This window comes from Aythya ferina, assembly GCF_964211825.1.
Source record: "Aythya ferina genome assembly, chromosome: 2".
Classification (NCBI taxonomy): domain Eukaryota; kingdom Metazoa; phylum Chordata; class Aves; order Anseriformes; family Anatidae; genus Aythya; species Aythya ferina.
This window is the reverse complement of record NC_140297.1, coordinates 155,902,371-155,925,847: the sequence shown is the minus strand read 5'-3', so window position 1 is coordinate 155,925,847 and position 23,477 is coordinate 155,902,371. Positions and strand designations below refer to the sequence as shown.

The window sequence follows — 23,477 nt, the reverse complement described above, 5'->3', positions numbered from 1 at the left end:
TTGAAATGGAAATTTATGTAACATACTGGTTCTCTGCACATATAGTAGCCTTGTGTACGTTAGAGTTTACGTGACCATACATTTGTTGTGCAGTTAAATACTTGCACTAATGAGAATGCCTGGTTGTGCTCTGTTGTAAAAATCATCTTTTATTTATTAAATGAGTGCAATGGTGATACGCTGACTGCACAGAAATAGATCATTGGCGCTTGTGTTTAGAATAAATACCAGTTCAACTGGCTAAATGACTTTGAACTACTAATGGGAGATTTTTACAATAAAAAAAATTAGTTTCTATTGTTCCTGCAATTTAGACTATGAAAAATCCATTGAAATGTTAATCTCTGCCATGACCACTGCTGGCTAACAATTGTGTTGATGTCCTCTTAGCAACACTGAATGGCTCCTAAAGCAGCTATATTGGCATTTCAGGCTCTTCCTGGCAGAAAAATTATACAGTGGGATGGGAGTGGGTTCTGAATTGGTGGGTTGTTTCAAAAAGAGGATGTACCACAAATATTATTTGTTTAATAGCTATCTGAAAAAGCAGATGTGCAGATAATGTATTGAGCTAAATGAGGTGTTGAAAGGGTTAGGCATTTGCTTGCGTGGCACATGCATACTTCACTAACAAGACTTCCAGGCGGGCTGTTTACAGGTGTTTTTCAGTAATTATTAGTTACTTAGATTATTAGTGACTTGCTGATGTTAAAGTACCAGTGTGTTTTATTTTAATGTACTTCGTTTTGTGGGCATAGGGGCTGATTTCCAGATGAGCTGGGCTTCCACAAATTGCAGCTAATGGGAGCTGCAGGTGTTCAGAAGCTCTTTAAAGAAGAGGTGAGCAAAGAGACTTCAGAAAATCTCTGATTCGCCTGCAGTGCTGCTGCAGCTGCAACCCCCCACCTCCTCCCACTTCTGGAGTTAAGTAACATCAAGGCTCAAGTGCCATCCATGAGATTTTAGGAATTTAAAGTCCTCTATTTGGGTGGTTTGATTGCTAGAGAAGACTACCCAAAGTAGAACTGAATCTCCCGTTTCCCAGGAGAGAGCTCTGCCAGTGATGCAGAGGGTTTTCCGTTTTAGAATGGGTCTTTCTTGATTTATTTAAATTTTCCTATTTTGTATTTTAAAAATTAAATGCTAATGAGAATGTGGTTGGAGCCAATGTCTCTTGCATGCCCTCCGATTCTTTAAACCCCACTTGAAGAGAAATTTTCTCTGTGTAATCAAATTTTTGGTTATTTATACACATTGGAACATGTCCACTGGGGGAAAGCCAGGATGAGGCATTCTAGAATTTCCCCCAATTACAGAACTGTGAGGATGGTGAGTACTGGGCTACCTGCTGTAGTTAGGGAAGAAGTAGAATACGAAAGCCAGCACTTTGCCTCTCACAAATGACCTAGCCACTGGGACAAGGAGGGACACTGATCTCTTTTTCTTCTGTCCTCTCCTTTTTTTTTTTTTTTTTATTAAGATAAGTTTTGCTTTTAATAAAATTGCCTATCAGAAGAGAAAAATGTTCTTTTTCTTTTTAATAATCATATATTTTGCTATTTATATGCATTTATTTTGAGGAAGGTTGGGGTGATGAAAAGAACAACACTGTAGTTTAAGCTGATCTTTATTTCACCCAGCCAGTGAACTTGCACCCTCTTCTAAGTCTTCCCATTCATCCTCCTTTAGGATATTTCTCCATGTTCAGCTATTTCACAACACAATTGTTAGAGAGAACACTGGAAAAAGGTGTTGATCCTTCTGTTGCAAAAGCCAACGTATGGATGTTAGCAGTGGAGGAAACAGTAAATTTCTATTTAACACATTTACTCTTTGTTTTGTTTTGATTCCAGGGCATGTACAGTAGCTAATCCTCCCCTACGGTTTTAAAACAGAGTTCTACCAAGTAATGAGATGGCAGCTACTATTCAGCATGTTCAGCTTTCACCATCTCTCAATATGCTTAAAATAGCTTAAATATGCTTAAAAACAGGTTCAAAATGTAAACACAAAGTGATTTTACCGCGATGAAGCTGACCCTGTCTGACTATTTGCTGATTCATATATTGCTATGCTGTGTGAGTGCAGGTATACATTTATGATTGCAGCCCTGGCAATCTCTTTCTCTAAGCCTTCCTTATCCCAGTGTCACTTATCCCAATGTCCCAATGTCACTGGGTCTTTCAATCCCATTTCTCCCACTCCTAGTCTTGCAGCCCAAATTGTCCCCAAGTTGACCTGGGCAACTCAAGGCAAGGAACGAAATGGGTACCATGAATCTACAGAGCTGCAGCTCATCCCCACCCTGGGCTTCCCCCCTTTCCTCCCCCTGCTTTCTGTGTGTGCACTGCTTCAGTTATCCTTCTGCACCCAAGCAAGAAATGATTTGGGTGGGTCGGTACAAGCTGTGAGTCTCACAGTTGTGAGCAACTCTGCGTAGGCATTTGCCAGGGGCCTGCTATTAAAGCTCATAGCGCTGCAGAGTTTCCACCTACCTCCCTCTTGAGATACTACCTACAGCTCCTTTAGTTTGACTGATTGTTCTTAGACTGTGATCTCAACTTTGCAGAGTCCTGGGCTATGAGGAAAGGACATCATGGAGGTGGATCTGATAGCCCTTGTAATAGCACTAGAAGATTTTTTTTTTCTTACAGTTGTGACTGCTGAGTTACGTGTTGAATTTTTGCTCCAAAATATTCTTGCTCCTAAAGACAGGGCCACAATAGCTGTGTTGATGACTTTCTTTGCATTTGATGTCTTTCCCTACATATGCCCAGAAAATATGTCCCTTCGTGGTGTCCTCCTCCCATTTATCCTCCAGTAGTAACAACACAGATGTGTAGTCTAAAATGCCCTGATTTATCTATATCTCTTGGGAGGATCATCCTTATGCTGTAGGTTTACAGCAAGCTTTAGCAGGCATCATGATTAGATTAAGCTGCTTGTCACGACATGACTGCACAGGACTGTAAAACTTGGTCGAATATTTACGGACTAATTTTGGTTGGAAGAGACCTCTGGAGATGATCTAGTCCTATCCCTGCTCTAGGCAGGTCTGCCTTTGTCAGGTTGATCAAGTCCACGAGGCCACGTCTTGCTGAGTTTTAAATATGCTGGATGGATATTCCACCACCTCTCTGGGCAACTTTCCAGTGTGCAACCACTCATGTAGTAAAAAATATTTTCCTTACATATGATCATAATTTCTTTTGCTGAAGCTTATGTCCATTGTCATCTAAGCAAAATAATTTGGCTGATTTCATCAACATTGTCTCATACATAAAGTGATTCTTTGTTTATTCATTTCTCAGTGAACGGAAAATATTGTTGCACAGCAGTTCCTTTTTTTTTTTTTTTTCTCCCAGAAAAGAAAGGCAGCACTTAATGTCAAGGATTTAAGCTGCCTTTTGTGTAAATCTTGGGTGCACTGAGTGATGCCCATTAGAATACATTTGTAAAAGAACCATAGCTTCTGACAGGAGGGGCAGCTTAATGACTTTGCCTATATCAGTCAGGATAACAGAGAGGCTGGTACCATGAAGAACCACTTATTTTCAATTGTTGAATACCCAGTCCTATCACACTCGCCTAATTCCTCATCTGTGAGCCAAGCAAGCCTAATAAATTAGATTGAGGATGTTGATGTTAAAATAGCATATGTTCAGAGATACTTAGGTAAGCAGAGAGGGAAGCGAGCGAGGTATCTGACTCCACAGAGCTGTTAGGAAGGTGAGAAGTCATTCTTGTGAAGGGTCAAGACAGGAGTTCTTTAACAGATTAAGACAACTGGTCTTGAAATGTCACCACAAATCTTATACATAATGGTGCAGGTTTGACCCTTTGTAAGTGTAATTGAGCATAGCTCCATTGACTTCCCTGTATCTCCACTAGATGCCAGATGAGCATCTTGTCCTTAGTTTATTTTCATGTTCATTTAGTGCCTGCGGCACAATGATATCACAGTTGCTGTGCAGGGAATAGACTGTGCTGAACAAATATCACAGCTCATACTGGAGGACGAAATTGTGATGAAATATTTTCATATCAGGAAATGCTGTTTTTATCAAAAGAAGGTAGTAATTGTACAAGAAGGTGTTGATTGTGATGAAATTTTGCTTTGAGGAAAACACACACACACACACACACCAGAACTGAAACATAGTAAAACACATCAGCAATGTCCAAATCATCTATTTAAAAAAATGGAGTATCAGAAGTTTCGTTTCATTCCAAAACAAACCACAACAAAAACCCACAACAGATTCTGTACTTCTCTTGCTGTTGGAGGTGGGGTGGGGTGATGAGCGGGAGGAGAGAGGGTGTAGGAAAGAGGGAGAGAAAGAGAAGAAAAAATGCAGGAAAAACAAACAAACAAACAAACACAATCCTCCCAGTATTCTTGTACTGAAAATCTTCCATGTGAAAAGTCAAAATTTGACAACAATTCTGATAACCAACCTTTAATTCTGAAAGTGACCTAATATTGCTTTTGTTTGCGATCTAGTCTATGAACAGCATGACCAGGGAGATTGCTAAGGGTCCCCATTCAAGGGGGACCCTTGCATCTGTTGCTTTCTCTTCTTGCATTTCTAAATAAACAGAGAAACTTGGTCCTACACAAAGGACTGACCAAGAGGGACTTCTTTCTGGAGCTGTATTCCATGGTTCATAATTCCATTGCAGGTTCTCCATTTATTGAGAAATGATCATTTATCATTTATATACATGGAATCAGAGACTAATTTAGGATGGCTTCTAGAAGTTCTAGTCCAAATTCCCACTTAAAGCAGAGCCACCTTTAAAGTTAGGTTGGGCTGCTCAGGACCTTGTTAAGCTGAGCTTTGAGTATCTCCAAGGATGGAGAGCCCACAGCCTCTCTGGTCTTTTGGCCTCTGATCAAAACATATACATGTATGCACACAATCATTTCTGTTATTTATCACCTTGATTTTGACCTTCAGAATTAAATCATTCAGTGGTTTTAGAGATTTTCCTTTAAAGCTTTGGAAATTAGAATGCATATGGTTTTATTTTTTCCTGTTTTGCCTTTTATAGCAAAAGATGAAAATTTCTATATCCATTTATGTCTGAGATCTAGAACTTTAAGAAAATAGACAAATATTTAGAAATAAATCACATTTTTACCATCTCCCTTTACCATTCTCCCTCCTCTTAATCCAGGATGTGGAGTTTATGACTGAAGCAATTAAGTCTTTGGCAGAAAACATCTCCAGGTTAAATGCATAAGTAAAGGACATAACAAATGCTTTCAGTTTGGAGAGTTATTACAAAGTAAGACAGGTCAATATTTCCCTTTAAGTTTCAGATTTTGTCTGAGCGGTAAAACAAGCAGGACTTTGCTAAAAACAGTTGAGTCCCCCCTCTTGATAAGAAGGGTCTTGGCATCTCGTTGCAGGTTCTTAACAACTTTGGTAAATATTTAAAGTGAACAGATTAAAAATTAATACTGCAATGATCCCTGGTGAAATGAAATAATTGAGCCTCCAGGCACCACCATCATAATACAGCTAATTAGAATAATATCAGAGAAATGCAGACCAAAGAAAAAACTTCTAATACTGGCTCCATAGGACATTATAATCCATTGGTCTATTTGGGGTGCTTTGATCTTTCCTCAGCTGCTGGAAATATGTAAGCACCAGAGGAGACAATGAAAACAACAGGACTGATAAGGTTTTCCACTTCTGTGCATTTTTTTCCTTCACATTCACGTTATCCACTTTCTGTTGGAAATTCCAGGTTCTTTTTAAATGGTTTTGGATTTTGTTCCACTTTTCTTCCTTAAATGAAAACTCAAACATCTCCAGATGTGGAGAATGCAGTAGCTCCATCCTTTGGTGCAGCATTTTCCCACTTGTTCTCAAGTGAGCATCGGGCTACGTTTCCCTCTCTCCTCAAAAATACTGTCAGCACTGCAGACACGCTTGCCCTGGTACCTGCATGCAGGAGGGAAGACCTATCCTGCGCCAACATGGCTCCACTCCACACAGCCCCATGCCTCCAAGCAATTCATTGCAGCAGAGAGAGCGCGAGCCGCCAGTGGTGTCAGCCCACAACAACCAAAGGAGGATGTGCAGTGGGGTGCTACAAGGGCTGTTTATCCTTTTGGCCATAAAACTCCCACTGCTGTAGAGGTTTACAATCCACTCACAAAGTGGATTTTTTTTTTTTGTCCCTAATTCTTTCTGATTGCAAAGCCCTGCTGCCTACGATGACCTTGTCTAAGCAGTAACTGGCTTGTAGTAAATAAAGCAATACATACTTCATTTCAGCAGCCCATATGACTTGCCTTTTTTCTGGCTGCTCTAGGAATTTGGTGGAGATGTGTGTCTTTGCTGTTCCTGCAGCTGGAAAAGGCTGACGAGAGACTCCATCATCAGAAAGGACAAAACCACTGCTTTCCTGAGCCTGTTGAAGCAGGATTTCTGCTTAAGTTAGGGTGCTTTTCTTGTGTAAGATGGATGCAGTGCTCTGGAAATCTTTGTCTCTCCCACCCCCTGATCCTCCAGTCTCATCCTTTGGCTTTTTTTCTACCGTGGCAACATTCTTGCTGTACAGTCTGTTAAATATAGGCTGGGTAGTCGGCAGATAACTGAACGTTTGTTATAGTAAATGAGGCAATAAACGTCTGAGGTTATGATGAGCAGAAAAGTCAAGGTATTTATCAAATTGCCATGGGAAATAGCTTTGCGAAGCGTTAAGTAATAAACTTTCAATTATCATTTTTATACTCCTGCTGCTGAATGCTTTTCAGATCAGATTTGCTTTTGTTGGTTCAAATAGGGTGAGAGGTGAAGTCGTTTTGCTCTGCGAGCAGAGAGGAGATGGATGTCCCTGTGTGTGCATATGTGCTCACAGATGTGCCTGTACATTCTGTTTTGCTTGTTTATTTGGTGGTTCTTTTCCTTTTTTTGCTTGCGGACTTCTCCCAACTCTGGATTAACGGACATGCATGCTGATATTGAGGATTTCAGGATAATCCTTTAAATGGCTCTTAGAAAGGTACTTACCTATAGATTTGAAAAGACGATTATACTTTGTTATTGTTGCTGTTATCACTGTAGTATCATCCTCTGCCTGATCTGAACTCCCCAGCTGTAGACCGACTTCTCTGTCATCTTCTTTGTGATAAAAGAGAGGAGGATTCACCTTCTGCTTGACACCTGGTTTGACATGGTAACCACCAAAATGCAAGCTGTTTTTAACATTTACTTTGTCCTTGATTTCAGTGAAAGTCAAGCGAAGCCTACATGAACTTTTCTGTAGAAGCAGAATTTCTGTATCTGTTGAAAAATACCCAAGGAAGACAATCCTCAAAACTGAAATGGGTAGATGAAAGGAAGGGCTTAAGGTATTTTCTTAGGGCATAAAGAGATACTGAAAAGACAGTGAGAAATTCTTGAAAGCAGCAGTTAGGAAACTAACAATGAACAAACCCAGAAATTTGTTACACCATTGTATCGTATGCCATCGACAGTACATATGCACCTTAAATACGGTTTAGATTTCTGTCTTTTCTGTTTCAAAAAATGTAGAGAGCATGGCAAGAGTTATCACAAGGATGGAAGAGTTTCTACAAAGACAGAGGCTGTAGACCATATTCAGCTTGGAGAGTAAGCAACTTGGAGCCAGGGTGTGACTGCAGAGGGCTGGAAGGATGTGTAAGGAGGAGGGGGGCTCTGTGCTTGTTTTGTCTCTCGTGGTCTCTAAAAATACACTGTAGGCCTAGAGGGACTTTTAGTTTGATTGTTTATGAATGTGCTTGTGGCACTGGGGCTCTGTTCTCCACTTTTCTCCTGATTTTCTCTTAGCAAACATTTCACTGCCTACACATAGTTATAAAGATGATAATGTAACCCAGGGGAGTACGGAGATGAAGCACTGCTAAAGTTTCCACATGATGGGCTTTGTACAACTACTAAGTTTTGCCACTGATCTATTTTCCCTGTTATTATGAACAGTAATGAAATACGGTGTTCCATACGAGGGTCTTTATGCGTAAATGTTCACAGGTTTACTCAGAAGAGGCCACACATGGTTAGTTGGTACTGACATATCCCAGAATCATGTTAGCCAGGCTCCAACATTCTCTGAAGCATGGAAACAAATTTTTCCCCTCTTCAGTTTTCCTACTCTCCCCGTCTTATTTTTGTATAGCATCTTTGCAATTTTTAAGACCTGCTCTATCTGGAATCAGCTCCAGCACCTGGCTGCTTAGCCAGCAGCTCACAGGCTAGCCTTGTAAAAGCAGACTCTTTGAAAACATGTTTGTTAAAAAGCAGGCTTCTCATGAGCTTTCCAGCGTGCTGAATTCCCACTGAAATCCAATGTGTTCTTTTATACCTCCAAAATAGCTGGTGATTTCAGAGCGAGTCTGTGATGTGCTGGTTCTGTAGAATTACAACTCTAGCAGCTGTAACATCACTAAAAGGTTTATTTCAGAGAAAGACCATGTCGTAAATGAGGTGTTCAAAGACTGAAAGTTCTGGCTGCAGCTTGCTAACTGTGCCTGCTGCCAAAAATGAGACTCCCCAGGAAAGTCCTACTCTCTCCATATAGATGATTTTTCTTTTAAAATACCCACATTTAGAGAGTTTGAAAATAAAGGACACCAGAGAAGATTTTTGTTGGCTTCTGAAATGATGGAATTTCAGATGATGAGGTCCCTGACAGATGAATTATTGCAGTTAGATCTGTGAAGATTAAGGATGCTGTCACACTTGTGTTTCCCCTCTCCCTCTTTGGGAAAGTTTTGCCCCTCTAGCCAAGGAGAGGAAAGATGGGAGATAATCTGTAGTTCAGAGAGCAGCTTATTAGCTGAAATATTGATGAAAGCGGTCTTTTGCTAAAGAAGCATTTTGAATACTCACAGCGCACACAACTTCTGCAGCCTGTGCCCCAGCAGAGAAGCTTCTGCTGGAAGGCTGAAAGTAACAGACAAGGATCTCTTAGAGCATCAAGACTAAAATTGTCAAATTCAAAGCCAGGAATTTAAATGTAGGAATTGCAGTGTTGAACTAGATAAGGTGTAAGGTGGGGAGATATAGCAGTAGCTGTGCTGACTATGTTTAAGTGTCTCTCCTCTGATCTTTAGGGTGCTACTTTTCATCCCTCAAACCCTTTTCCCCTACAGACTTTTCAAACAGCATTTTAGATTTGGGGTGAAAGTACTCTTAGCCACTGCATTTGGGGTGAAGTTTTGCCTTATGGACTGGCCACTCAAAAGGACTTCATCAATATATATGTTTTGAAGCTGCCTTGTCCCATTCAAAAGAAAAATGGGAACAAAGATGCTCAGCCCAGCCAAAATGGTGTTGGTCAGGACTTGTACAGAATTGCAGGTATTAAGGTAGCTTTGTCAGTAAAATCTTGGAGTAGGCACTGGATGGAGTAGAAGAATTTCAGGAAGAAAAGGCTGGTTCATGACCTTAGTTTTGTCATAGCAGGGCTTTAAATACTTGAGCCATTTTGTGCTTCTGGATTTTAAATGTCTGAGAATTCTGAGCTTTTTGTATGCCAAAAGAAGCCATAGAAAATAAATTGGAGTTCATTTTCTTTACAGATGATTCTATAGGCGCAATAATTGGGATAGAACAGAAGCTGAATTGAGTTGATTTTACTTCAAAAGAGGTTGTTTCAGACTTAAATTGGTATTTTATTAAGTTCCAAGGGTTAATTACGTATTGTTACTCTATGTCTATGGGGCTTATTAAAATGGGTCTTCTGCCTCAGACAGGTGCTTTAAGAACATAAACGGTAATCATATTGGAGAAATACAAAGCAAAAGGAAGAAAGTGCAAGTTTTACAAATTCTTACCATAAACAGATTCCTGCCCCTTTTTTCCTCTATATGTCTAATAATGGATCTATGAAATGTTTTTAAAATCTAGAGGTTAATTTTAGAATTGTTTTGATCTTTTCTTAATGCTGCTGTACGGATTTGGCTGAGGAAAGTGTATTATTTGTTTCAGATCACCATTTCAAATTTACATTGAGCTGAAAGGATCAATAATAAATTCCACCTCAAATTGTGAATCTTCTGATGCTTTTCTAAATGAAATCCACTGTTGTGTCAGGGATATTTTTATCCCTCTGACACAGAAATCATGTTTTGCAGAAGCCTCGGCTGCAGAAATAATGCGTTATTATACAAGAACAGAGAAGGACAAGTTATTTTAAAGATAGTGAGAAATATCCTCCCATGGTGTAAGTAGACAAAAACCTCTTGATCTCAGTCAACCTGTACTAATATGCACTGGCTGAACATCTGACTATGATGAGAAATATTGCAGATATCTTGTTGTTCAGATTACCTGCTGTTTGATAATTAATGTTCTTTGTACAGTATCAACCCACAAACCCATTCAGCTTGACAGATTCGTGAGAGCACTCTTTGTAATATGCAGAGTTATTTGTACCTTCTGATCTGAACAGTGACATGTAGTCATATGCAAAATTTTTCAGAATAGCCATTTTATTGCTTTGGATGGGAGCGGGACCTTTCCTGGAGCAAGTTTTATTGATGGCCAAACTCAGAACGTTTCACAAGGGAACTGCAGAATTTAAGCAATTTTTTAATAGCACAGACAGACGATTTTTTTTATGGTTTAGCATGTGCATGAAATAAGATTATGTGCAATGAACAGATCTCAGTGTAATTCATTTTATGGCTGAGTATATCATTACTTCATCCATGCAAGTAGAAACGTGTTTTCACTATTCTGAAAAACAAACAAAGAAACCAATTCCAACACAAATCACTGCAAGTTGTTCTATCTGAAGGAGAGAAGTCTGGAAAGGGAGGTAAATGTCAAAGTCTACACTGTACCAGAAGGGTGTGTGTGACGTTAAATGTATTATTTAACTTGCAAAGATTTTGCTTCTGCAGTACTGAAGCTGCTTTTGAATTTAGCAGATATAGTGTCAGAGTTCACATGATATTTCAGATGCTCAACATCAGATTTATGTGAGAAGCTAGATCACTAAATTAAGAGTCTTTTGCGCTCTCTAGTGCACACATTGCTGCTGTTGATAACATCTTCACAGTGACCTCAAATGCAATTTTGGAGTAGGAAGAGGGATATAGTGCTTTCTATTTTCTCATTTTTCTGATCTCCACGAATAGGTGTTTAACACTCATCGACAGAGTAAGAAGCTATTCTGTTGACGACAGTGTGACCAGAATTTTACCCAACATCGTTACTCTTACTGCAATCAATATATTCCAGGAATCACTGGGCTATTACTCAGTGTGTGATGTTGTCTTTGCTGCCAAGATTTTATCTCAGAAGACACACAGATGGCATGTTTCTGCATATAAACACAAAGTAAAAAGTGCTGGAGCAGCGTGAAACATGCTCCTCCTGCAAAAAATCCTGCAAACAGGACTCAGTGACTCAGCCAACATGGACTCTCCTTTGCAGGATCAGGGCATGATTCTAGACCAGGTGAAATGTATATTTCATGAAATCCTGGCCCACCATTTATTTTATTTTGGGGGGGCCTGCATGTCGCTTGGCTGCTCTGAAGCACAAAACACACTCAGGAAATACTCTGCCATCTTCTGTCTCTGCAGTGAGGGCATTGTGGAAACACAATTGCGATTTCCTTATGACAGAAGTTGTGAATAGCTTGGGTTGCCTGTCTTTGGTTGGTTCATAGTGATATTTATTCTAATGCAGGAGAACAGAACATTTCACAATTTGCTATTTTCAGCCTGATGAAATCATGTGCCTGCCATAGTTGTGTGTTCTGTCTGTTTTCCTAATTCTCAATGTTGCGTGAGAATTGCATTTTATGGATGTCTGGTTGCTAATAGGTGGATGAAATCTGAAATCCGTGATGAATGTTTACTCAATACAACAAGTTCAAGATTCAGATTAAAACTCCAAAGGCCTGGTTGAGGCTTTGCGCCTTAATATCACACTTTTTTCAGCTTTATAGCTTTTTTAAAGAGAGGGATCTTGTGAGGCACTGAAAACTGATCTTGATGATGATAACTTGAGTTAGAGAAATAAGCCCTTATATTTTCTTGTCCAGAATGACAGGCCATCACTCCTGGGGAAGAAGTGACTTGCTGCTTTGTTACTTTGTTCTAACAATAATTCACATTTCTTTAACCCAGAGGAGCACCAAAATGCTCTCCAGCATGCTCATATTTTATTTCTTTCTGTAAGCTGAAGAAAGCAACTATTTTATAGCAACAAAACTAGAAATAGGATTGAAAAAGGCAATATGGCCATGGAAAATTTATTAGCCAGTAAATGTAATTCCCTAAATTGGGAGTTATCTGAGGGGCAGTGGCATTTCTGCTTGTGAGTGGACAGGGTTTAATTTCATAATACAATGCCTGTTGCACTTTTTTTGCTGTTATTTAATCTTATCTTTCCTTTCCATGGAGTCACTGGAAAATAGTAAAATATAAAGACAAAAAAAAAAAAAACAAAGTTCTATTTAAAATTACTGTTAGTGATTGAGCTGAGTGGTGCAGTTGATACAACAGAAGGAAGGGATGCCATTCAAAGGGACCTGGACAGGCTGGAAAAGTGGGCCCACATGAACTTTATGAGGTTCAAAAAGTCCAAGTGCAAGGTGCTGCACCTGGGTCAGGGCAATCCCAGACATGAGCACAGACTGGGAGAATAAATTGAGAGCAGCCCTGCAGAGAAGGACTTGGGGGTTCTGGTGGACCAAAGGCTCAACATGAGCCAGCATTGTGTGCTTGCAGCCCAGAAGGCCAACTGCATCCTGGGCTGCATCACCAGAGGGGTGGGCAGCAGGGGAGGGAGGGGATTGTCCCCCTCTGCTCTGCCCTTGTGAGGCAACATGTGGAGTTTTGTGTCCCGGGCTGGGGCCTCCTGCACAAGAAGGACATGGGGCTGTTAAGAGAGGGTCCAGAGGAGGGCCATGAAGATGGTTAGAGGGCTGGAGCACCTCTCCTGTGAAGACAGGCTGAGAGAGTTGGGGTGTTTACCCTGAAGAAGAGAAAGCTGTGGTGGAGAGATATCATTGATATCAATGCTTAAAGAGGTCTTATAAAAAGATGGAGTGACTTTTTTTTTTTTTTTTTTTTTTCCCCACAGGCAGATAATGGTAGGACATGGGGTAATGGTTTTAAACTAAAAAATAAAAAAATAAAAAAAATAAAAAGTGAAGATTTAGATTAGATATCTCTTTACTATGAGAGTGGTGAGGCACTGGCACAGGTTGCCCAGAGAAGCTATGGACGCCCCATCCCTGGAGGTGCCCAAGGCCAGGCTGGATGGAGCTTTGGGCAGCCTGGTCTGGTGGAAGGTGTCCCTGCCCATGGCAGGAGCATTGGAACTTGATGATCTTTAAGGTCCCTTCCAGCCCAAGCCATTTTGTGATTGTATGAACTGATGTTCATACATGAAGCCCCTACATCAAAGTTTTGGATCAATTTTAAAAGCCTTTTATTTATTGTTCTGTTTGAAGCATACTGTCTGTAGTTTAAAATTCCATTTAGATGCTTAGAAGTAGTGTGTTTTTTGTGTGTTTGTTTTGGAGAGCAGTGAAATATATCAATCTAAAATTTATAGTTTTAAATGCATCTTAGGTACCTAAAGATAGGTATAGATGTTTAGTGATATTTCTGAGAGGCAGGTGTCTAATTCTTGATCTCTAACCACTTTCACAGAAGTGGGATTTCTCATCTATCTTTAAGAAGTATACACCAGAGACGAACTGAGACTCTCCTGCTAGTCTGTGGAGATAAAGGGTGTGACTCATTTCAGTGTAAAATGGATGTAGAAAAATGGGTCAAAGGAATCTCTTTCTAAATGTGCCTGCTTCTTTTTTTCTTCACTTTGCTAGACAAGCAACCCATATGTAGCTATAGACAATGTAAATACCTAGAATAGGTGAGATGAGTTTCACTTTGAGAATGGAATGCATTCCCACAGTGAGACACCTACATTTAGGTGTTAGTGCACACAAAATATATATAGATCGAAGTGTTTAAGCTCCCATTACAACCAAAAGAGATGCAGTCACTAAAGGTGGAATGAGTTCTATGAGTTCCATGGGTTTCGTGTGCCATAAATTTTCATTTTGTTGTATAAGAATTAAAAACAATGGGAATTAAGTTTTTGATTATGGGACACCAGGAATGATTCATCTGTTACCAAGAATCAGGCTATGAAAAATCAGCAGGAACAGTGCAGACATCTGTGCTAAACATGCCTGAAAATGAATATTCACATGATGGGGACTTTTACTTAGATATTGATGTACATATTTTTGCTTATAACTTTATGGATAACTGCATCCTCTTGACTTCAATTTCATGTACACCTCGCCTTCTTATTTGGAGACTGAGGAAAAACCCTCTGCTTGTTTTATTGTTGATGCTTGATCTGTGCCCTGCATCCATGTCTCATCTTGCTCCAGAAGCTGTTAGCGCCTCTCTTAAGATGAGTCTTCATTCTTAAGAGATCTTGAATGTTCTCCATGTGGTGTGTAAATAGAAGGAGCTCAAAAATTTATCAGGGTCAGGATGTGGAGGCTTGTCCTCTGCAGCAAATTCAGTTACTTAGAAGTAATGTCAATGACTTTCAGAATGACATGGTAATTCAAACTAGTAAGCAAACGACCTGGCAAGTCACAGTGTGCCAGAGGAATAGTATTGTCATTCAGTTTGGCATAAAACTAAAAACTTAGCTGCTTCTCCATGTTTGCTAAAGATTCCTGCTCTGAATAAGAATTGCTTAATCCATACTGCTGTCCCATTTTCTGCTTGGGCAATGAAATTTCCTCTGCCCACAGATAACCTCTCTTGCTCTGACTAGGTGTTCTTTTCTTACTGAATTCCTGGCCTGGAGTACAAGGAGCTGGTTTGTTTTGTTTTTCAGCACAGTAGCTTGGTTTGTGATTCTGCAACCACAATGCTGTACAAGATATTTGTGGTGATATATATTTTCATCAAGATATGCTTGTTCTGGGAACTGCATTCCATTAGTGAAATAGGATCAGATAAATAGAAAGGATACTTTTGCTGGCTGCAGTTTGGTCTCAGTGAGTACATGGTGCTGGGTGATTCACTTCATTTTGCTGTGATTATCCCACACAATGAAAAGGTCTAGCAGGAAACCTTTTGATTTCATTATTTCTTTTTCCAAGTAAATTTATATTTCTTTTTTTTTTTTCCCCAACCTTTCAACCTCAGCCATTCTGTGATTCTGTGAAAGAGTCATATTCAACTTTCTGTCCTTAGACAGAAACTGTATACAGAACAGAAACTGACAAACTGTAGGGTCCTGGTGTGTGCTGAAGAACAGCTCTGGTCTCAGCCAGCCACTAGTGTAGTGAACCCCCTTTAAAAAGCAGCATGACCTCAGAAGTCCCATTTGAAAGGGGAAAGTTTCTTCACTGCCCACGCCTCAGCGGGAGATTCTTGCCTGGGTGTAGAGCTGTTAGCAACACAGTTCTGTCTGATTTTGGCAAGAAGCATCTCCTGCTGCCATCTGCTAAGACCCTTGCAAGCTGAGGACTATGTCTGAATGGCAGTCCCTATAATTTCAGTGTATAGGGCCTTGATTGTTTGAAACCAGCTCATTTGGACACTGGTGCCAATGTAAATTGTGGCAGTATGTAATTCATTACAGGCTGAAAAAACACTACAGAAAAAGAGCGTGTTTTCCTGCTCTGCATGCCATGCTGCTATCACCAGACTGCTATCTGCATCAGAAACGTGCAGTTTATTGCTGGTTTACGTATATCTGCAGCATGCCATGGGCACTGAGTCTGCTCACACTTAATCAATTGTTGGGGAATTTTTATTGTACCCCTTGAGGCGAGTTAAACACGCATTCGTGCTTAAATATAAAAAGATAAAATGAACAATGCATTGGACAGAGTCCCACCATCATAAGCAGATCTACAGGGAGGCTGCCAAGATACGTTGCTGCCCAATTCCTCCACTTGCACCTGCACCAGTTCTGTAAGCATCAGTATCAAGCCCCGCAGCCCAGTTTTTGGTTCATGCTCCAGCACCAGTTCTGCTCAACAAAGGTGGCTCCTGAGCCCGTGCATTCCAGGATTGCTGCATGACAGTGATGAAGCCTTTCTTACCTCATCAGCAGGGAAAATTTACTGCTTACACAAAGTCTTTCCGTCTCTGGCCTTCCTGCTACCAGCCAGTTTAACCCATTTTCCAGTTTAACCTTCTTCCCTCCATGACAGGTCATTCCTTGGCCACAAATGAGTATTGCTGAGCAGCTGCAATTTTAATTTCCCCTTTGTATTGCTAGGAAAGCAGAACTTCAAGTGACACCAGGGGGGCATGGCAGGATGAAGGTACTGGCAAATCAATTGCTGCCCTTCTAGAAATCTTCCTGTCTGTGTTGCCCCCTGTGACTTCCTTGTCTAAAAGTAATTGGGCACAGGAAAGGAGGATTTCAGGGAAATTAACAGCCTAGAGTTGGTTAGCTTTATCTTGTTATCTCCTTCCTCTTCAGGCACTGTTCACTGTGCACCCACTCAAGTAAGTGTGTTAAGGACAACAACTTACAAACACAACACTTAGATGCTTTGGAGAATTAACTGATTCACACCATGTGATGGGTTACCAGTGCCCCTAGCTCTTCAAAGGGAAATCCAACTCCTTCTCCAATTGAAACACAAGAGTTCAGCATCCATCTTACAAACCCTTATGGATTTGAGAAGGGTCATTAGCTCCATGAGATGACTGAGCAATGTGCTTACAGTACGAGAGAATATTTGTCAGGCAAAGCTTGAGGGACAGCTGCACTGAGAGACTGGAATAAGAGCCAAGGTCTCCAGGAAAAATTACAGCCTAGCTGTACAGAGCCATCCTTCTGGTGAAGTTTACCAAGATGCTGGCCTCAATTTGAGAAATAAATGGTTTTCCTGTTGTTTTGATAGACTCTGCTAGCCTAGTCGGCAGCTTATTCAGCAGCTGTATTTCAGGCCCTGTTTTGTTAGTCCCATGTATAGCAGTGCTCACTTGGCCCTTTTCTTCTTTGTCAGAGATCAAGTAGTGCCGTGACAAATAAATCAACCTTTTCCTCTGTTTGTAAACCACATAATTTAGCTCTTGCTCTACAGCAAAACCTGGTGCAGTTATTTATATCAACATGGCCCCAAGCACTTAAAACAAGTCAACATTCTGATTATGGCTCTGCATATTTTATTGCATATATTTATATCATGATGCTCTCAACCAGCACCTGTTCCTCCTCTACCACATTCCAGTTTAATAGTTACTGCCTGTCCAAAGAACTATTGTGATGGAAACTAGCCTACAGATTTTTATTTCTACAGTGCTGAATGTCCTTTGGAATACATGTTTCAAAGTTCTCATGAAATCTGTTGAATATTTTAAAACTGTGGATGGCTATAAAAAAGACAATTTTATTTATTTATTTATTTATTGGTGAGCCTGAAAGTAAAATATTGTGCTGTACTAATGTCTGTACTGAAAGTATTCCCTCTTCCAGCTATACCAGGACCATACTTCTTCTGATGCTCCTCCCATGGTCCCTCTCTGTTCAATTCTCTCTCCACCATCTTTATCTTCTCCCACCACTCTCCCAGCCTGTGAGTATTTTTGGTAGCAACAATCTGATCTGTAACTGCTTGCCAACCTTTCAATGCTCTTGCCTTGCTCAGTGTGCGAGACCATGGCACTGCCTGCTGTGCTGTTGTCTTTTGGTCCAGCAATGCAAATATGCAATTCAAAAGCTCCTTATAAGCATCAATAATTCCTCTGATTCCATGGGAAACCTCAAGACAGGTGTCAATGTTTACCTTGTTAGTAATTTCAGAGAAGTTAATTAAATAAAAAAGGTTGTGTTAAGAGCCTTTATTTGATCAGACCTTAGATCAAGCAATCAAGACATAAAAACAGGCTTTATGAGAACCTGACTTTTCAAATACCTATAGATTTACCAGCATAGAGACCCATCTTATTTCCTGGGATCCTTTATCTCCCTCTTTTTAAATACATGCTATTAGTGTATCTATACAGACTCATACATTTTGCTTTTCTCACCTTTTTCACATGTGATTCTGTAGATATTCAAAATCCTGTTCTTACTGTTCTTATTATATTTTCAGTCTTGCTATGAATGACATTCATCTGACTAGATGTGGATTTGGGCTAGTCGGTTTTAGTTTTCTTTTATGGTCAGTACAGAAGTAGGTGTCGATGGTCACATGAATGTTGTTGACTGCATTTGCCAGATCTCTATTGACTATAGAGCAACTCAACACCTCATATGTATGAAGGAATTTCTAGGTGTTTTTCTCATGGACAAACATCTTTTCTTAATAGCCTTCACAAACAAGGATAATTTCTGTGATTAATGTAAATTATTTGGAATCATAGAATTGTAGAATGCTTTGGGTAGGAAGGGACCTTAAAGATCATCCAGTTTCAACCCCCTGCCATGGGCAGGGACACCTTCCACCAGACCAGGTTGCCCAAAGCCCCATCCAGTCTGGCCTTCAGCATCTCCAGGGATGGGGCATCCAAAGCTTCTCTGGGCAGCCTCACCACCCTCTGAGTGAAGAATTTCTTCCTTATATCTAATCTAAATCTCCTCTCTTTTAGTTTAAAACCATCACTTCTTGTCTTTTCACTACACCCCCTGGCGAAGAGTTCCTCCCCAGCTTTCCTGTACGCCCCTTTAGGTACTGGAAGGCCACTGTAAGGTCTCCCTGGAGCCTTCTCTTCTCCAGGCTAAACAACCCAAGCTCTTTCAGCCTGTCTTCATAGAAGAGGTGCTCCAGCCCCTTGATCATCTTTGTGGCCCTCCTCTGGACTTGTTCTAATACTTCCATGTCCTTCTTGTACTGGGAGCCCCAGAGAGGAATGCAGTGCTCCAGGTGGAGCAGAGTAGAAGGGGACAATCACCTCCCTTGATATGTTGGCCACACTGTTTTTGATGCAGTCCAGGATATGGGTGGCTTTCTGGGCTGCAAGCACACATTGCCACCTCATGTTGAGCTTCTCATCAACCAGCACCACCAAGTCCTTCTGATCAGGGCTATTCTAAAACCACCTCTCAAGCCTGTCAAGGTCCCTCTGGATGGCATCCCTTCCCTGCAGCATGTCAGTCACAGCCCGGTGTCATCGTCAAACTTGCTGAGAGTGCACTCAATCCCACTGTCCATGTCACTGATGAAGCTGTTAAATAGTGCCGGTCCCAGTACTGACCCCTGCGGAACACCATTCATTACTGATCTCCACCTGGACATTGAGATGTTGACCACAAGATTTTGAGTGCAACCATGTGGCCAATTCCTTACCCAACGAGTGGTCCATTCATTAAATCCATGTCTCTTCAATTTAGAGATGAGGATATCATGGGGGACATTGTCAAATGCTTTGCACAGGTCCAGGCAGATTATGTCAGTTTCTCTTCCCCTATCTAATCATGCTGTAACTCCATCGTAGAAGGCCACCAGATTTGTCAGGCTTATCTGCCCTCAGTGAAGCCATGTTGGTTGTCACTAACCATGTCCTTATTTTCAATGTGCCTTTGCAGAGTTTCCAGGATGACCTTGCTAGGCACGGAGGTGAGACTGACTGGCCTGTAGTTCCCTGGGCCTTCCTTTTTTCTCATTTTAAAAATAAGAGCCTTTGCCTCCTGGGGCCCAAGCTATGTGGATAGAGCAGTTGCTGGTGAAGACTGAGGCAAAATAAGTCATTGAATACCTCAGCCTCCATGTTGGTGAGAATGAGTTCTAAATATCTTAACCTCTCTCCGTGGCACCAGTCCTGTAACCATTTGTTGACTTTCCAGCTTTGACTGGTCCTTTTTATCTACTTCCCTTTGACCAGGAGAATTGATGAAAAAAGTACCTGCACTCCTGAGTCCTTTACTGATGCTCTCAGGTCTCTGTATAATCCTTCTTGAACCCCCTTACAGTGCTCCTGGCTGCATCATTAGTCCCCACATGAAACAGCAGCAGTGGATAATAGCCCTTAGGCTGCCCAAGGCCTGGCAGTTTCTTGGTGACATCCCTTACAGGAGTCCCTGGTAAGCACCATATTTCTCTCAAGAGTGGATTGAGTTGGCAGATGGGTGCCTCTGTACCTCTCAGAAGAGAGCCTTCCACTGCTATCACTCATTCCCTTTTCTTATTGGGACTAGTTGTTATGCAGGGAGCAGATCAGGCTGTATTATTCAGCTCCACCCTTTCTGCAATGAGTCTTTCCTTTTCAGTTTGCAGAGGAGTTACTTGCTCTTATATCTTACTTAGATGTCCTTAGAACATATGAAGGGGACAATAACTTTCCAAGTGAAACTCTAGAGTGAATTTGATAAGGTAAAATGCAATATAAGCATTTAAAATCTGACAAGGACAACTGAGTTTAGAGCTCATTTAGACAGTAGCATGAATTTTTTTCATGACCAGAAATGGAAATGCAGTCAGAACAGTGCCAAGGAACACATAATTCATTAGCCTTTCCATACAAGACTGTCAGTAGCATTGTGGTGACATTCAAGAATCTCTGTTACGCACTTGGATTCTTTGGAAATAGATCTATTGACATAACAGTTTGTCCTCAAGATAGTTCCTTGACTCACGCATCAGGCAGCCACATGGCTCAATAGCTCAACAAGAGGATGCTTCTCATCCAGCTCCTTACATCACCTTTCCTGCCCTACAGCACATGATTATGGATTTTTTTCCAAGGAGAATCTCAGTCAGCGTGTTTGTCCTCTCAGATGTGGCCTCTTTAGAAGACAGACAGATCTGTCCTGTAGGTGTTGCTAAGATTTGAATGAGGTCAAACATCCTGATATACTCCCGAGGACTTGGTATAGACCTATGCCCATACAATTTGGAGAACAGTCACGTATGAACTTGAGTAGAACTTAAAAATAAATAAATCTTTTTGGCTGTTTTACAAGTACAGGAGAATAATATATGGTCTGTGTCTGAAAGAGCTCTAATTTCCTGTTTAAACCAATAAAAGAACTCAGACCGAGAAGAACATAGCTTCTTTTATTAAATAGAGGACCATACTCAAGCATGAGAATGATGGATAAGTGCCTAAGTGTCCTAATTAGGCTTCAAATACTTCAATTACTGTTTTTTTTTCTTGTATTTTATGGTTCTAAAAGGCACAAAAGGAATTCTGGGGTGGAAAAAATATGAACAAGAAAAAAATATGAACAAGATTCAGGTGAACAGTGGGAGCTGCTGAAGATTGATGATGATGATGTTCTTAGGAGTTTGGATTTGGGGCTCTGAGTTGTACATAAAGCTTTAAAACCTCTTTTTCTTTTGGAAGTCGCAAAGAAGAGATACAAGGTGGGGAAGGAAGAGGCAGGAGAGGTATGGTGAGGAGAGGATTATGCAGTAGTGGGAAGCTAGTCCAGGTGAAAGTTTTTATTATCTCCTTTTTCCTTCTGTTTTGTCCTCCCTGCTCTGTTGCCTGAATTTTCCCTGCTGTTTCATTTTATGCACAATACCAACAGCAGGTTATTATTATTAACTGTGCAAGCAGATAGTGATTTGTGCTGAGCTGAACTCAGATCTGCTGTCCTGACAGGCACGTGCTTACAGAGGACAAATCGAGGTTGATCTTCATTCTTTTTGTCGAGTGATCTGACCTAAATTTGCACAGCTGTGTTCACATTTAATCCTGTCTAATAGCTCAAAGGCTTTATATCTCATAAGAGCAGCCTACTGGCACCTGACATTTATTCTGGCCCTGGTTCAGTTCTGCCATACAAATCCTCTGGCACAACCTAGTGTTTTTGTTTTTCCCTAGTAGATTTGTTCCTCCATCTAAACACCCTTGAAATGAACAATCTATGAAGGGTGTAATCTAGACCATTGCTTTTCAGCTTTCGTGGATTTGCTGACCTGCACAAATTCTCCTGCGTGGATTGAGATTCTTCAGTGTGGATTGGTCCACGCAGAAAAAACACGAGAGAAATTGAAGTGAGTTGTTGGCTTGTTTTCCTAAGTGACTACCTTTGGATCCTTGGGCTGCACCGTTTATACCCATGACTATGTGACCCATATGTTTGAAGATATTGATATTGATGGTTCTTGACTATGAGATGCAGCTGATTTTTCCTCATAATACTCTAATTATGTTGCTGAGGGTTGAACAAGTATTTACCCTGCTCTTCTATGTGAGCCAATGAACTAGGTACCACTGCTACTTTGTGAATTCCAGCTGGCAAAAGACATAGCGTAGCTTGTAAGTGAAAAAAACAGCAACTAAACAAACATAAATAAAACGGCTCCTTTCTTATTTGCTCCCCTTTGAATACTCTTTGGGTTATGAGTCATTTTTTAAGGATCATTTATTATCTGTCTTCTGCATCTCTAACTCATAACATTTTGGTGGTAGAAATCAACGAACCTCGGCAAAAGTGATTCATGAGGTTGCACTGTTTATGAACATATGTCTAATGCATCTGACAAAATTGTGGATATTGATTTTCCCAAGAATATTAAACCGCACACTTGGTATATGTTTTGTTGTTTTTTTTTTTTTAAATATTGGAATATTATTTTCAGGGCTTGCATCCAAACTAAGTTAGCTCTCTGCAGCATAAAAACAAATTAGTCTTTAACATTTTGAACCAGACTAAATGCTTATATGGTGAAAAAAAAATAAATATATGTTTAATGGCTATATTTGGTTAACATCATGTACCTTGCATTTGTTTTTACCCGTAACACAAATCTCTGCTTTTGCTGACATATTGAAGAAAACAATTCAAAGGATTGCAATAGACTGGAAAACTAAAAACCTTGGCAAAATAGCTGCAAGGGATTATTGCTAGTTTATGCTGTGATACTATTTCATTCTGTAAGCCATTCTAGTTAATGTGAGATCATTGTAAAAACTGGAGATCTTACAAAGTAATTCCTGATAGTTCCATGTCTAAACAGAGCATTAGAAGGTTTCTCATGGATAAGAATAACATGTTTTCTGTGGGAGACTTGACATCAGAGTCCTAAATGATAATACATACCAAAATAAACAGAAAAAAAAAAAAATCACAAACAGGCAGTGACCGAAAAGTTTTGTTTTTTTGTAAGTGTGTTCGAGAACAAATTAATGAGCATTATGGTTGGGTTCTAAATTCGGTATGTGCATCATCTATGCAGAATTTATTGCATATATTCTTCACTTTCAACTTAATAACATATTGTTGAGTGAGGCCATATATTGAGTAAGACACCGTCTGCATCTCATTCAGTGTGGATGTTTTATCAATCTGTTGCAGTGTTTGCGCATGAATGTGGGAGACCAGGCAGCACTTTTTTGTTACTGTTAAAGCTGTGGCAAAAGGCATCTCTTGAGGGCTCACATGTTTCATTGGCTTCCCTTTACCTAGGGTAAATGCTCTACATTGTTGACTGTGCTATAGTAAAATGAATTTTACTAATTCAAGATGTCAGAGGGGGCATAAACTCATACTTGAATCACTTTTCTG

At 40.4% G+C, this 23,477-nt stretch overlaps 1 protein-coding gene across 4 annotated transcripts in view; it reads left to right on the top strand.

Moving 5' to 3' along the window:
• FAM135B (family with sequence similarity 135 member B) overlaps positions 1 to 23,477 on the top strand; it is a 285,977-nt gene that overhangs the window by 103,591 nt on the left and 158,909 nt on the right. Inside the window, exon 5 of one of the 4 annotated variants that reach the window (XM_084510349.1) lies at positions 21,867 to 21,963. The exons of the other annotated variants lie outside the window; for them this stretch is intronic. The gene's annotated coding sequence lies outside the window, so the exon portion shown is untranslated. The remainder of the gene's footprint in view (positions 1 to 21,866; positions 21,964 to 23,477) is intronic. 4 annotated transcript variants of the gene reach the window in all.